This window comes from Salvelinus sp. IW2-2015, linkage group LG4q.1:29 (assembly GCF_002910315.2).
Source record: "Salvelinus sp. IW2-2015 linkage group LG4q.1:29, ASM291031v2, whole genome shotgun sequence".
NCBI classification, from domain to species: domain Eukaryota; kingdom Metazoa; phylum Chordata; class Actinopteri; order Salmoniformes; family Salmonidae; genus Salvelinus; species Salvelinus sp. IW2-2015.
The window spans coordinates 2,837,351-2,852,543 of NC_036842.1; positions in this window are offsets into that span (position 1 = coordinate 2,837,351).

Genomic DNA, 15,193 nt, shown 5'->3' on the forward strand with positions numbered 1-15,193 from the left:
ATTAAACCCTTAGTTTTCCTCAGTTCTTTGCTCTGTGTTTGAATGTTAGCACCAGCCCTAGCGTGCTGTGAACATTTGTTGCTCCAGTAGGACTATCTTGTGGTACTCTGTTTTTGTTCTCGTATTTATTTTTGATTATCTTTTGAGGCTTTTCCTGCTGTACCTACACCTTGTGGATTTAACTTTGACTTGAGGATTACTTTTTCCTTGGAATTACTTTTATTACCTTTTTCTCTTGGAATTACTTTGATTTATATTTTTGCCTGAAGAACTTTCCTTTTTACTTTATTAAAACACCGTCTCAAGTACTGCTGTGTCTGCCTCATCTTCTGGGTTCTGCCGACTATAGTGGCGCAGTTTGCTAAGTGACTGTTTCTCACACCGGAGACCCAGTTCGTAACCGGGTCTGACAGAAACACAGAGCCAAATGAACCCAAGAGCAGCCAGTTCCCAGGATCTTTTTGCCACACTGTCCCACCACGAGGGGACTGTCCAACGCCACGAAGCCGCTCTGGTTCAGCAAGAGCGCTTAATGGCTAGACATTCTCAACTTCTGTCGGAGATGCTGACTTCCATAAAGCAGATATCTATCGACTTCCCCGGCTCCAGCCCAGTACTCAGATTCAAGTGCCCGTGGCAGTTAACCCCCTGGCTGAACCTTGTCTTCCGCCTCCCCAACGGTTTCTCAGGTGATCCCAGTGCTTGTAAGGGGTTTTTCACCCAATGTTCTCTCTCCTTCGAGCTGCAACCCTCGTCGTTTCTCACCGACCGGTCCAGATCGCATATATCATCACCCTGCTGTCGGAAAAAGCCCTGGCCTGGGCTACTTCTGTGTGGGATGCCCAAAGTCCCTGCTGTGCCAGCTACTCTGCCTTTGCTGAGGAATTCAAGTGAGTGTTTCAAGTCCTACCAGCGGCCCTGACTCAGCCAAACAGCTCCTGACTCTCCGCCAAGGTCGGCCAGCGTGACGGACTATGCCATCCAGTTCCGCAGCGAGTGGCTGGAACGACGAGGCGCTCACAGTGTGCTTTCTGAAGGGTCTTTCTGACATCATCCAAGATGAACTGGCCACTCGGGAATCACCGGACAACCTCGAGTCCCTGATCAAGTTGGCCTCGCGCATAGACCAGCATCTGAGAGAGGAGAAACTCAACTGTAGACCTTCGCCTAGCTCCTATCGCCCAGCTCCGAGTCCCCCACCTTATCCTCGCTGGCTCCACCGGAAACCCATGCAGATTGACGGCATCTCCCAGGCTGAGAGACCGCCGGATGAGAGGCGATGCTGTCTATATTGCGGCAAACCGCGGCCATTTCCGCTCCACGTGTCCCGGGCTCCAGGGAAACACACTGTCCCGTGCAGGCCTGGGGGGACTGAACGGGAAACAATAACCTCCTCCCATCCGTCCAACTCCCGTCTGCTCATTCCAGTCACCCTTTCCTGGGATAACCACGAGCTTCCCCTTCAAGCCTTGGTAGACTCTGGAGCCGCAGGAAACTTCATGGATGGTATCTGGGCGAAGGAGAATGGCGTCCCCTCTGAACCTCTAAGGGACCCCATGAGGTTACTATGTTGGATGGAAACCCTCTGGGATCTGGACTTGTCACTCGCGTCACTACCCCCTTAAGACTTTCAGTTTCCCAACACCAGGAAGTGATGAACTTTCATCTGATCCTGTTCCGAGTTCCCTCTCGTCCTTGGCTACCCCTGGCTTCACAGCCATAACCCTCACATCGACTGGTCTGTGGGCACTGTCAAGCAGTGGGGTCCTACGTGCCAAGCCACTTGTATCTTCCCGAGTTCCCCGAGTTCCCTCCCGAGTCTCTAAATCCATCGACCTGTCCCGAGTTCCCGAGTGTTACCATGACCTCAAACCGGTATTTAGCAAACAGAGGGCCACCATGCTACCACCCCATAGACCTTACGATTGCCCCATCGACCTGTTTCCGGGCACCTGCCCCCCAGGGGTAGGATCTTTTCCCTATCTCCTCCCGAACGAGCTGCTATGGATACCTACATCAAGGATGCTCTGGCAGCAGGCCTCATTCGTCCGTCCACCTCGCCCGCGGGAGCAGGGTTTTTCTTTGTGGCCAAAAAAGACGGTGGATTACGTCCTTGCATCAACTACCGGGACTCAATGCCATAACCGTCCGTAACCGCTACCCGCTACCCCTTATGGCCACAGCATTTGAGCTGCTCCAGGAAGCAGCTGTCTTCACTAAGCTTGACCTGCGGAACGCATACCATCTTGTGCGGGTCAGACACGGTGACGAGTGAAGACCGCTTTCAACACGCCTACTGGTCACTATGAATACTTGGTGATGCCCTTCTGCCTGACCAACGCCCTGGCTGTGTTCCAAGCGCTCATAAACGATGTGCTTAGGGATATGCTTAACATCTTCGTGTTCGTTTACTTGGATGACATCCTCATCTTTTCGAGCTCCCTTCAAGAACACACAAAGCATGTCAGACAAGTACTCAAATGCCTCCTAGACAGCGGCTGAGGTACGGCTGAGGTAGACGAAACGGCTGAGGTAGACGCTTCAGAGGTTGGTGTTGGAGCTGTCCTGCTCAGAGGGGTGAAGACAAGAAGCTCCACCCTTGCGGCCTTCTTCTCTCACCGGCTTACCCCGGCCGAGAGGAATTACGATGTGGGATCGTGAACTCCTAGCGGTTAAGATGGCATTGAAGGAATGGAGACACTGGCTCGAGGGGCTTCTCAACCGTTTCAAGTGCTTACGGACCACAAAAATCTGGAGTATATCCAGCAGGCGAAGCGGTTGAACTCCAGAGAAGCTCGATGGTCTCTTCTTCAATCGATTCCAGTTTATCCTCACCTATCGGCCGAAAAATCTCAAACCGGACGCCTTGTACCGAGTCTACGCTCCTGCCATTCGAGAAGATACTGACATGCCTGTCCTTCCTGCCGCTAAGATTGTGGCCCGATCTCGTGGCAAGTTGAGGATACCGTGAGACGAGCTCAAGCTATCGAACCGGGTCCGAAAGGAGGTCCTGCCAATCGGTTGTTTGTCCCCAAGCAGCGAGGACCAGGTCCTTCTGTGGGGGGCACTCCTCTCGCCTCACCTGTCACCCGGGCGTAGGTCGCACCTTGGAGTTCATCCAGCGTAAGTTCTGGTGGCCCACCATAAAAGAAGACGTTGCCACTTTCTTCAAACCTGTCCCGTGTGCTGCCAGGGCAAATCTTCTCATCTCCGCCTTCAAGGACTCCTTCAACCTTTATCTATTCCCCACCCCACCCTGGTCCCATATTCTCTTTGGACTTTATTACTGGCCTTCCTCATCTCTCTTATCGAGGATCGCTATGGAGCGCAATCGGGCGATGAGGGCTTGTACACATTCACCCAACCTTACACACACACTCACTCTCTCTGTGTGTGGTTACAGTAGGCTAACGTATGTAAATGGTTTTAGGCACAGCAGTAACATCAGGCAGGATTTAGGCTACCAACAGCCAGTTGTAGCTCAGTCTTGGGTGCAATGATCAAGCTCCCGCACTGACTGACTGTGTGGAGGCTCATTGGTTTAAAGTTATGTTAGCCTACATGCAACACTAGCGAAGTTATAAATGATATATAGTCGAAGTCGGAAGTTTACATACACTTAGGATGGAGTCATTAAAGCTCGTTTTTCAACCACTCCACTCCATTTCTTGTGAACAAACTATAGTTTTGGCAAGTCGGTTAGGACATGTACTTTGTGCATGAAACAAGTCATTTTCCCAACAATTGTTTAGAGGCAGATTATTTCACTTATAATTCACTGTATCACAATTCCAGTGGGTCAGAAGTTTATATACACTATGTTGACTGTGCCTTTAAACAGCTTGGAAAATTCCAGAAYATMATGTCATGGCTTTAGAAGCTTCTGATAGGCTYATTGACATAATTTGAGTCAATTGGAGGTGTACTTGTGGATGTATTTGAAGCCAACCTTCAAACTCAGTGCCTCTTTGCTTGACATCATGGGGAAATCAAAAGAAATCAGCCAAGACCTCAGAAAAAAATTKTGTTTCATCCTTGGGAGCAATTTCCAAATGCCTGAAGGTACCACGTTCACCTGTACAAACAATAGTACGCAAGTATAAACACCATGGGACCATGCAGCCGTCATACCGCTCAGGAAGGAGACACGTTCTGTCTCCTAGAGATTAATGTACTTTGGTGCGAAAAGTGCAAATCAATCCAAGAACAACAGCAAAGGACCTTGTGAAGATGCTGGAGGAAACGGGTACAAAWGTATCTATATCCACAGTAAAAAGTCCTATATAGACATAACCTGAAAGGCCACTCAGCAAGGAAGAAGCCACTGCTCCAAAACCGCCATAAAAAAGCCAGACTACGGTTTGCAACTGCACATGGGGACAACGATCGTACTTTTTGGAGAAATGTCCTCTGGTCGGATGAAATAAAAATAGAACTGTTTGGCCATAATGACCATCGTTATGTTTGGAGGAAAAAGGGGGAAGCTTGCAAGCCGACGAACACCATCCCAACCGTGAAGCACGGGAGTGGCAGCATCATGTTGTGGGGGTGCTTTGCTGCAGGAGAGTCTGGTGCACTTCACAAAATAGATGGCTTCATGGGGAAGCAAAATTATGTGGATATATTGAAGCAACATCTCAAGACATCAGTCAGGAAGTTAAAGCTTGGTCGCAAATGAGCCTTCCAAATGGACAATGACCCCAAGCATACTTCCAAAGRTGTGGCAAAATGGCATAAGGACAACAAAGCCAAGGTATTGGAGTGGCCAGCACTAAGCTCTGACCTCAATCCTATAGAAAATGTGTGGGCAGAACTGAAAAAGTGTGTGTGAGCAAGGAGGCCTACAAACCTGACTCAGTTACACCAGCTCTGTCAGGAAGAATGGGACAAAATTTACCAAACTTATTGTGGGAAGCTTGTGGAAGGCTACCTGAAACATTTGACCCAAGTTAAACAATTTATAGGCAATGCTACCAAATACTAATTGAGTGTATGTAAACTTCTGACCCACTGGGGAATGTGATGAAAGAAATAAAAGCTGAAATAAATCATTCTCTCTACTAATATTCTGACATTTCATTCTTAAAATAAAGTGGTGATCCTAACTGACCTACGACAGGGAATTGTTACTAGGATTAAATGTCAGGAATTGTGAAAAACTGAGTTTTAGAAAATTTGTCTATGTTGTATGTAAATTTCCGACTTCAACTTTAGCTGTCGGCTATATTAGCAACGACTTACCGTTCTTTGTGCAGCTTCAAATGTCAAACAAAGTTGTAAATTGTTGCGCCTCCGTCTGTAATTTTCTTCACGCATGTTTTGCAAGTTGCAATCCGTTTTTTGTTGATACAGTGTCGTCTTTATATCCGAAAATAATAATTTTTAGGTATAATCTTTCCACGGGCTCCATCTGAATTCACCCGCCGATGTTCCTCTGCACTGCCACGCGCAACTTTTTCTCAGCTGCCACAATTTGATTGGCTGCAGTCCGATTCAAACTGTAATCCGTTAAATGAAGAGTTGATGCGCTGCACACTTTTTTTATAGCATAAWTTTTTATATTTGGGCTTGGGGAGGGTATCAAGTCAGGTCGAGTCATAAGGCTCAAGTCCAAGTTAAGTCACGAGTCATTGGTGTTAAAGTCAAAGTCGAGTTGCAAGTCATCATATTTGTGACTCGAGTCTGACTCGAGTCCAAGTCATGTGACTCGAGTCCACACCTCTGGAAAATAGTATAAAGAAAGAAAACCCCTGGAATGAGTAGGTGTGTCCAAACTTTTGACTGGTACTGTTTATGTCTAAACACGGTTACAGGCACCATAATTGCTCCCCAAGTGTGAATAATACAGACAAGGTAACTGAAGACTATGGAGGGTTTTACACACATCCAAACTTTTCACAGGAGCTGAATTTTTTWAATATTATCTTTATTTAACTAGGCAAGTCAGTTAAGAACAAATTCTTATTTTCAAATCAGTGATGCAACCAGTCAGGATGCTCTCGATGTTGCAGCTGTAGAACCTTTTTTAGGATCTGAGGACCCATGCCAAATCTTTTTAGTTTCCTTAGGCTTTGTCGTGCCCTCTTCACAACTTTCTTGGTGTGTTTGGACCATTCCAGTTTGTTGGTGATGTGGACACCAAGGAACTTGAAGCTCTCAACCTGCTCCACTACAACCCCGTCGATGAGAATGGGGGTGTGTAAGGTCCTCTTTTTCCTGTAGTCCACAATCATCTCCTTAGTCTTGGTTACGTTGAGGGATAGGTTGTTGTTCTGGCACCACCCGGCCATGTCTCTGACCTCCTCCCTATAGGCTGTCTCGTCGTTGTCGGTGATCAGGCCTACCACTGTTGTGTCGTCAGCAAACTGAATGATGGTGTTGGAGTCGTGCCTGGCCATGSAGTCATGAGTGAACAGGGAGTACAGGAGGGGAATGAGCACGCARCCCTGAGGGGCTCCAGTATTGAGGATCAGCATGGCAGATGTGTTGCTACCTACCCTCACCACCTGGGGGTGGCCCGTCAGGAAGTCCAGGATCCAGTTGCAGAGGGAGATGTTTAGTCCCAGGATCCTTAGCTTAGTGATGAGCTTTGAAAGTACTATGGTGTTGAACGCTGAGCTGTAGTCAATGAATAGCATTCTCACGTAGGTGTTCCTTTTTTCCAGGTGGGAAAGGGCAATGTGCAGTGCAATAGAGATTGCATCATCTGTGGATCTGTTTGGGCGGTATGCAAATTGGAGTGGGTCTAGGGTTTCTGGGATAATGGTGTTGATGTGAGCCATTACCAGCCTTTCAAAGCAATTCATGGCTACGGACGTGAGTGCTATGGGTCTGTAGTCATTTAGGCAGGTTGCCTTCATGTTCTTGAGCACAGGGACTATGGTGGTCTGCTTGAAACATGTTGGTATTACAGACTCAATCAGGGGCATGTTGAAAATGTCAGTGAAGACACCTGCCAGTTGGTCAGCACATGCCCGGAGCACACGTCCTGGTAATCCGTCTGGCCCTGCAGCCTTGTGTATGTTGACCTGGTTAAAGGTCTTACTCACATCGGCTACGGAGAGCGTGATCACACAGTGATGCTCTCATGCATGCCTCAGTGTTGCTTGCCTCGAAGCGAGCATAGAAGTGATTTAGCTCATCTGGTAGGCTCGTGTCACTGGGCAGCTCACGGCTGTGCTRCTCTTTGTAGTCTGTAATAGTTTGCAAACCCTGCCACATAAGACGAGCGTCGGAGCCGGTGTAGTATGATTCAATCTTAGTCCTGTATTGACGCTTTGCCTGTTTGATGGTTTGTCGGAGGCATAGCAGGATTTCTTATAAGATTCCAGATTAGACTCCCYCACCTTGAAAGRGGCAGCTCTACCCTTTAGCTCATTGCAAATGTTGCCTGTAATCCATGGCTTCTGGTTGGAGTATGCACGTACAGTCACTGTGAGGACGACGTCCTCGATGCACTTATTGATAAAGCCAGTGACTGATGTGGTGTACCCCTCAATGCCATCGGAAGAATCCCGGACCATGTTTCAGTCTGTGATAGCTAAACAGTCCTGTAGTTTAGCATCTGCTTCACCTGACCACTTTTTTATAGACCGAGTCACTGGTGCTTCCTGCTTAAATTTTTGCTTGTAAGCAGGAATCAGGAGGATAGAATTGTGGTCGGATTTACCAAATGGAGGGCGAGGGAGAGCTTTGTACGCGTCTCTGTGTGTGGAGTAAAGGTGATCTAGAATTTTTTTTCCTCTGGTTGCACATGTTGATAGAAATGAGGTAGAACTGATTTAAGTTTCCCTGCATTAAAGTCTCCTGCCACTAGGAGCGCCGCTTCTGGGTGAGCGGTTTCCTGTTTGCTTATTTCCTTATACAGCTGACTGAGTGCGGTCTTAGTGCCAGCATCCGTCTGTGGTGGTAAATAAACAGCAACGAAAAGTATAGCTGAAAACTCTCTAGGCAAATAGTGTGGTCTGAATTTTATCACAAGATACTCTACTTCAGGGGAGCAAAATCTAGAGACTTCCTTAGATTTCGTGCACCAGCTGTTGTTTACAAATATGCACAGACCCCCCCCCCCCTCGTCTTACTGGAGTGTGCTGTTCTCTCTTGCCAGTGCAGAGTATATCCCGCTAGCTAAATATCCATGTTATCATTCAGCCATGATTCCGTGAAACATAGGATATTACAGTTTTTGATGTCCCTTTGGAAGGATATTCGTGATCGTACCTCGTCTAATTTATTGTCCAATGATTGCACGTTGGCGAGTAATATTGACGATAACGGCAGCTTTCCCACTCGCCTTCTGCGAATCCTCACGAGGCACCCCGCTCGGTGTCCTCTGTACCTGCGTCTTTTCCTCTTGCCAATAATTMGGATGTTGGCCTTGTCGGGTTTTTGGAGAATTGTTGAAGAAAAAGTKTTTGTCTAATCCGAGGTGAGTGATCGCTGTCCTGATATCCAGAAGCTATTTTTTGCCGTAAGATACGGTTGCAGAAACATTATGTACAAAATAAGTTACAAATAACGTGAAAAAAAAACACATAATAGCACAATTGGCTGGGCGCCAATAAAACTGCTGCCATTTCTTCTGGCGCCATTTTAAGGTCCTSCCCAGGGGTTTACTCTATCCTTTTCTCCATATACACATGTGAGTCATTATGGCATGTACGAGTTGGAAAGACAAGGAAAGGCAAGTACACACAAACAGACTTGGACATCATCCTGTTCACGCCATGCCATCATATCTACGGGAAGTAGGGGTACTGGAGGTGCTGAGCGCACCCCCTGATAAAAACATTGGTTTCACTAACCGATCACTAAACCTGGTTCCATGAATGTCTTTGCAATAGAACACAATGTGTTTTCATAGGACACAAATCACAACTTCTTGGACTCAGTAGAGGTGTACCTCAAGGCACAGTATTGGGCCCCCTTCTTTTCTCTACATTCATAAATGAATTGCCTCTAATTTGTCAGAATATGACATATATAAAATGTCAGAATTTGTTCACATTTCATGTTCATGTTACGCTGATGATACAGTGCTCTATATATCAGGTTCAAACATGTAGCAGATACAAGCAAATAATAGAAACATCACCATGTAAAGATATTTGTACATACGTATGTATGCAGTGGTGGAAAAAGTACTCAATTGTCATACTTAAGAAAAAGTAAAGATACGTTAATAGAAAAGTACTCAAGTAAAAGTGAACGTCACCCAATAGAATACTATTTCAGTAAAAGTATTTGGTATTAAATACACTTTAGTATCAAAAGTAGATAAAATATACATAAGTATTACAAGTAAAATAATGAATCATTTCAAATTCCTTATATTAAGCAAACCAGACAGCACCATTTTCTTGTTTTTTATTTTATTTATGAATAGCCAGAGGCACACTCCAACACTCACACAAACATAGCATTTGTGTTTAGTGAGTCTGACAGATCAGAGGCAGTAGGGATGACCAGAGACGTTCTCTTGATAAGTGTGTGAATTTGAGAATTATCCTGTCCTCCTAAGCATTTAAAATATAACAAGTAGTTTTGGGTGTTACGGAAAATATATGGAGAAAAAAGTATATTATTTTCTTAACGAATGTAGTGACGTAAAAGTAAAAGTTGTGAAAAATATAAATAGTGAAGTAAAATACGACTAAAGTAGTCCTTTAAAGTATTTTTTACTTAAGTACTTATGTAAATGTCATATTTCTATTTAATAAATCAGCAACATTTTCTYAAAAACTGTTTTTGTTTTGTCATTATGGGGTATTGTGTGTAGATTGATGGGSGGGAAACAATTTAATACATTTTCGAATAAGGCTGTAACGTAACAAAATGTGAAAAAAGTAAAGGGGTCTGAATACTTTTTTCGAATGCACTTTAAATACAGTACATATTGCATTCGGAAAATATTCAGACCCCTTGACCTTTTTCTTTAACTGCACACAATACCACATAATGACAAAGCAAAAACACGTTTTTGAATATTTTGCAAATGTATAAAACCCCCCTCCCGCTGGAAATATCACATTTACATAAGTATTTACAGACTCTTCACTCAGTACTTTGTTGAAGCACCTTTGGCAGCGATTACAGCCTTGAGTCTTCTTGGGTATTACGCTACAAGCTTGGCACACCTGTATTTGAGGAGTTTCTCCCATTCTTCTCTGCAAAGCCTCTCAAGCTCTGTCAGGTTGGATGGGGAGCATTGCTGCACAGCTATTTTCAGGTCTCTCCAGAAATGTTTGATTGGGTTCAAGTCTGGGCTCTGGCTTGGCCACTGAAAGACATTCAGAGACTTGTCCCGATGCCATTCCTGCGTTGTATTGGCTGTATGCTTAGTGTCGTTGTCCTGTTGGAAGGTGAAGCTTCGCCCCAGTCTGAGGTCCTGAGCGCTCTGGAGCAGGTTTTCATCAAGGATCTCTCTGTACTTTGCTCCATTCTTCTTTCCCTTGATCCTGACTAGTCTCCCAGTTCTTGCCGCTGAAAAACATCCCCACAGCATGATGCTGCCACTACCATGCTTCACCGAAGGGATGTGCAAGGTTTACTCCAGACGTGACGCTTGGCATTCAGGCCGAAGAATCCAATCTTGGTTTCATCAGATCAGAGTATCTTGCTTCTCATGGTCTGAGAGTTTTTACGTGCTTTTTTGGCAAACTCCAAGCGGGCTGTCATGTGCATTTTACTGAGGAGTGGCTTTTGTCTGGCCACTACCATAAAGGCCTGATTGATGGAGTGCTGCAGAGATGGGTGTCCTTCTGGAAGGTTCCCCCATCTCCACAGAGGAACTCTGGAGCTCTATCAGGGTGACCATCAGGTTCTTGGTCACCTCCCTGACCAAGGCCCTTCTCCCCCGATTGTTCAGTTTGGCRMGGCGTCCAGCTCTAGGAAGAGTCTTGGTGGTTCCAGATTTCTTCCATTTKAGAATGATTGAGGCCACTGTGTTCATGGGGACCTTCAATGCTGCAGAAATGTTTTGGTACCCTTCCCCAGATCTTTGCCTCGATACAATCCTGTCTCGGAGCTCTAAGGACAATTCCTTCGACCTCATGGCTTGGTTTTTGCTCTGACATGCACTGTCAACTGTGGGACCTTATATAGACAGGCTTTCCTAATCATGTCCAATCAATTGAATTTACCACAGGTGGACTCCAATCAAGTTGTAGAAACATCTCAAGCATGATCAATGGAAACACGATGCACCTGAGCTCAATTTCGAGTCACATAGCAAAGGTTCTGAGTACCTATATGTAAATAAGGTATTTCTGTTTTTCTTTTTTTWATAAATTTGTAAACATTTCTAAAAAACAGTTTTTGCTTTTCCATTATGGGGTATTGTGTGTAGATTGATGAGGAAAAATTGTATTGAATCTCTTTTAGAATAAGGCTGTACCGTAACAAAATGTGGAAGAAGTCAAACGGTCTGAATACTTTCCGAATGCACCCTATATTGTTTGCATTCAAGACCKGGTCGTTTTTACTGCTCTCCGTTTGTCACTGTCAGAGTAGCCACTCATTTCGGTCATTTCAGTACTATAAAAAAAATATTATGCTAATGTTTTCTGTCATATATCACGTGGAATTGCGTGAAATGCATTTATAAAATGCTTCTTTTTTTTAACCCTGCTTAAAATGTTTACAGATGTGTAGAAACCTAAAAACTCATATCCCCCCCCCCCCCCCCCCCCCCCCCCCCCCCCCCCCCCATCCTCCCGCGGCTATGCATGCCATGACTGTATGGCACCCAGTACCATGCCCAGGAAGTCTAACACAACTACGTCAAAATTACAGTGACGCTTGGTAGACAGCTGTTTGTCCTGTTTTGATCACACACACTTTGGCGAAAGGTGCCCTGCTGTACCATCAGCCCTATCACTGGTGATTAATTGCTGGGTTGGTTGTGCTGTCTGTCGGTGTTGTCTGGACATGACTTAGAGGCACTGTGTGTTGATGAATCATTACACTGACTAGCTGTCAATCATGCTGATGAGGTATGTGATTTTGGTGTTAACAGGTGCAAAAACAAGGAGAGGACAAGGATCTGAACACCTGATAGACATAAATGACTGGAGTAAACAACGTAATAGCCTAGTTGTGCTTGTGCACACAGTTGTGCTTGTGCTAAAATGAAAGCCACAAAATATTTTGGGCTACACTCTTAGAAAAAAGTGTTCCAAAAGGGTATTCGGCTATCCCCATAGGATAACCCTTTTTGGTTACAGGTGGAACCCTTTTGGGGTTTAATATAGAACAGGGTTTTGCCAAACTCGGACCTGGGGCCCCCCCTGGGTGCATGTTTTGGTTATTGCCCTAGCACTACACAGCTGATTCAAATAATCAATGCTTYCTGATGAAGAGTTGGTTATTTGAGTCAGCTGTGTAGTGCTAGGGCAAAAAACCAAAGCATGCACCCAGGTGGGCCCCAGGACTGAGTTTGGGAAATCCTAATGTAGAACCCTTTGTGGAAAGGAACCCTTATGATTCTTCCTGACTAGAAGACTTTTCTCTGACTCAAAACAAAACCTACCATGGTAGCTGAGATGCTTCGGACAAGCATATTGTGCCCAGGTAAAAGAGACAAGACATACGTAAGAGAGACAGGAAGTTTCACCAGATCTTTCTGTCAAGACACGTTGCCCTGAGTTTGCCACAGATAACATGTACATCTTTGTCTGGCCTGCAGGGTTGGCTGGTGTACTGTACGATAGGCATAACCTCTCTTTACCTGTCTTCCCTCTCTTTAACATGTGAGATACAACAGAAAACTATGCCCTTCAAGGGAAGAAAACTGCAAAGAGCAGTCTCGTAAAACTGTCATAAATCATTTATAGAAGAGGAAGATAAGGCGAACAGCTCCTGCCAACCCTAGAGCTGGTGTGTGTGTGTGTGTGTGTGTGTGTGTGTGTGTGTGTGTGTGTGTGTGTGTGTGTGTGTGTGGTGTGTGTGTGTGTGTGTGTGTGTGTGTGTGTGTGTGTGTGTGTGTGTGTGTGTGTGTGTGTGTGTGTGTGTGTGTGTGTGTGTGTGTGTGTGGAGGGCAAGCTGGCTTATGCTGTTAGATGAGGGGTTACTTGTTTAATTTTTCCAATTTAAGTCAGAAGAGGAAGGTATTTGTCTGGGAGACAGACAGGGGTGAGAGAGTTCTGCCAGTGGCAGTACAGTCAGAATAGGATTTTTACATTCCAAAAGAGACCATGTCTGATAAGTAAAACATAACAAGGACAGCATCCGAATGGCACCCTATTCCCTGTACAGTGCACTACCTTTGCCCCTCTACCAATAGGACTCTGGTCAAAAGTAGTGCACTCTATAGGAAATAGGGTGCCATTTGTGATGCAAGAGAAAGGGGAAGAAGGAGCTCTGTTCATGCCCAGTCAGGCTTGCCATGGTGGGGTTGTTACGTAACGGACTCAGCCTCAAAGAGAGGAGTACAGGAGAGCGAGAGAGAAGAGGAGTACAGGATGTCTCGCTAGTCTATTGTCAGCTCAGCTGCAGCTCGACCTTTACAAAAAGCTGCTGTGGGAAGGGAACTAGGAACACCTTGTTCTTACACATGAATTGTCAAAATGTGTTAAAGGAGAATTTCTTTTTTGAACCAAATCTAAATGTTTTATGTAAAATGGCGAGTCTGACTCGAGTCACAAATTTGATGACTTGAGACTCGACTTGATAGAAATAAAATAACTTTAAGACATGACTTGGACTTGGAGCCTCAAGACTTGAGACTGATGATACTAGCATAGGCCTACTGGTCTTTTGGTATGTCAAAATTGCTTGACATTTTATGTCAAGTGTCCATGTGCAGTGGTGTCATTAGGCCTGTGGCGTTTTTATTTTCTTTACTTGACTTGTGACTCAGCTCGACTTGACTTGCACTTAGAATGCACAACTTGGACTCGAATCGAGACTCGACACGCTCTACTTGGGACTCGACTTATGACTTGAGACATGCTTGTGGCTTAAAAATATGCAACTTGGTCCCACCTCTTGTGGCATGTTAGAGAAGGGTCCAGACACCTTTTGTGTGAATTCACGTTTTTGAAAAACGTACCCCAAACAGCAAATCCTTCCTCATCCTCATTGTGTAGTACGGGGGCCCAGAAAACACGAACACAGGTGGGAAATTAAGCACATAGAGTAATGAGTAGGATTCTGTGTTTTCATAAGTGATTGCTTTTGATTTTTTTTAAACAAACAAATATTTTATGTTTCTGGACGATGCACCATGTTGCATTGTTACAACATGACAGAGCGGCGCAGATTACTGTTCGATTTGAGAAGAACGCTTCTCCCTCACCGCTTTTGCCGCTCACGTCACGGGTCATAAACCGGTGCCCAGCAGCTCAACATAATCGATCCGCCAATTGAAATCATGTGGTGCTTCCACACAACAAGTTTGGGTGTTTTTTGAGTCTTGTTTTGTCTTGGCCCCCATACTACACAGGATATAACATTCTATATAACATTGTGTATATAACAACACTCGAATAACCGAGCCAACAAGGTTAAAAATCTGTTGATGTGCCCTTGAGCACTAAACCTGATTTGCTCCAGGGGCAAAGTACCACTATGGCTGACCTGTAAAACAACACATTTCACTGCATCTATCCAGTGTATGTGACCATAATATTCAAAAAGGAGAAATGAATGGTAAGGCCTTTAGGCCAACATACTTGGTTTCTAAAACACGCATCGCACTGTATTTAACTCGTTACACTTGTACACTTGGAGGAAATACACTGAACAAAAATATGAACGCAACAAGGGAATCTGTAATTGAAATCATTTCAATAGGCCTAACCTATGGATTTCACATGACAGGGAATACAGATAGCATCCGTTGGTTACAGATACCTTTAAAAAAAGGTAGGGGCGTGGATCAGAAAACCAGTTCAGTATCTGGTGTGACCACCATTTGCCTCATGCAGCGCGACACATCTCCTTTGCATAGAGTTGTTGATTGTTGATTGTGGCCTGTGGAATGTTGTCCCACTCCTCTTCAATGGCTGTGCGAAGTTGCTGAATATTGGCGGGAACTGGAACGTGCTGTCGTAAATGTCGTTCCAGAGTATCCCAAACATGCGTAATGGGTGACATGTCTGGTGGGTATACAGGCCAGGGAAGACCTGGGACATTTTCAGCTTCCAGGAATTGTGTACAGATCCTTGCGACATGGGCTGTGCATTATCATGCT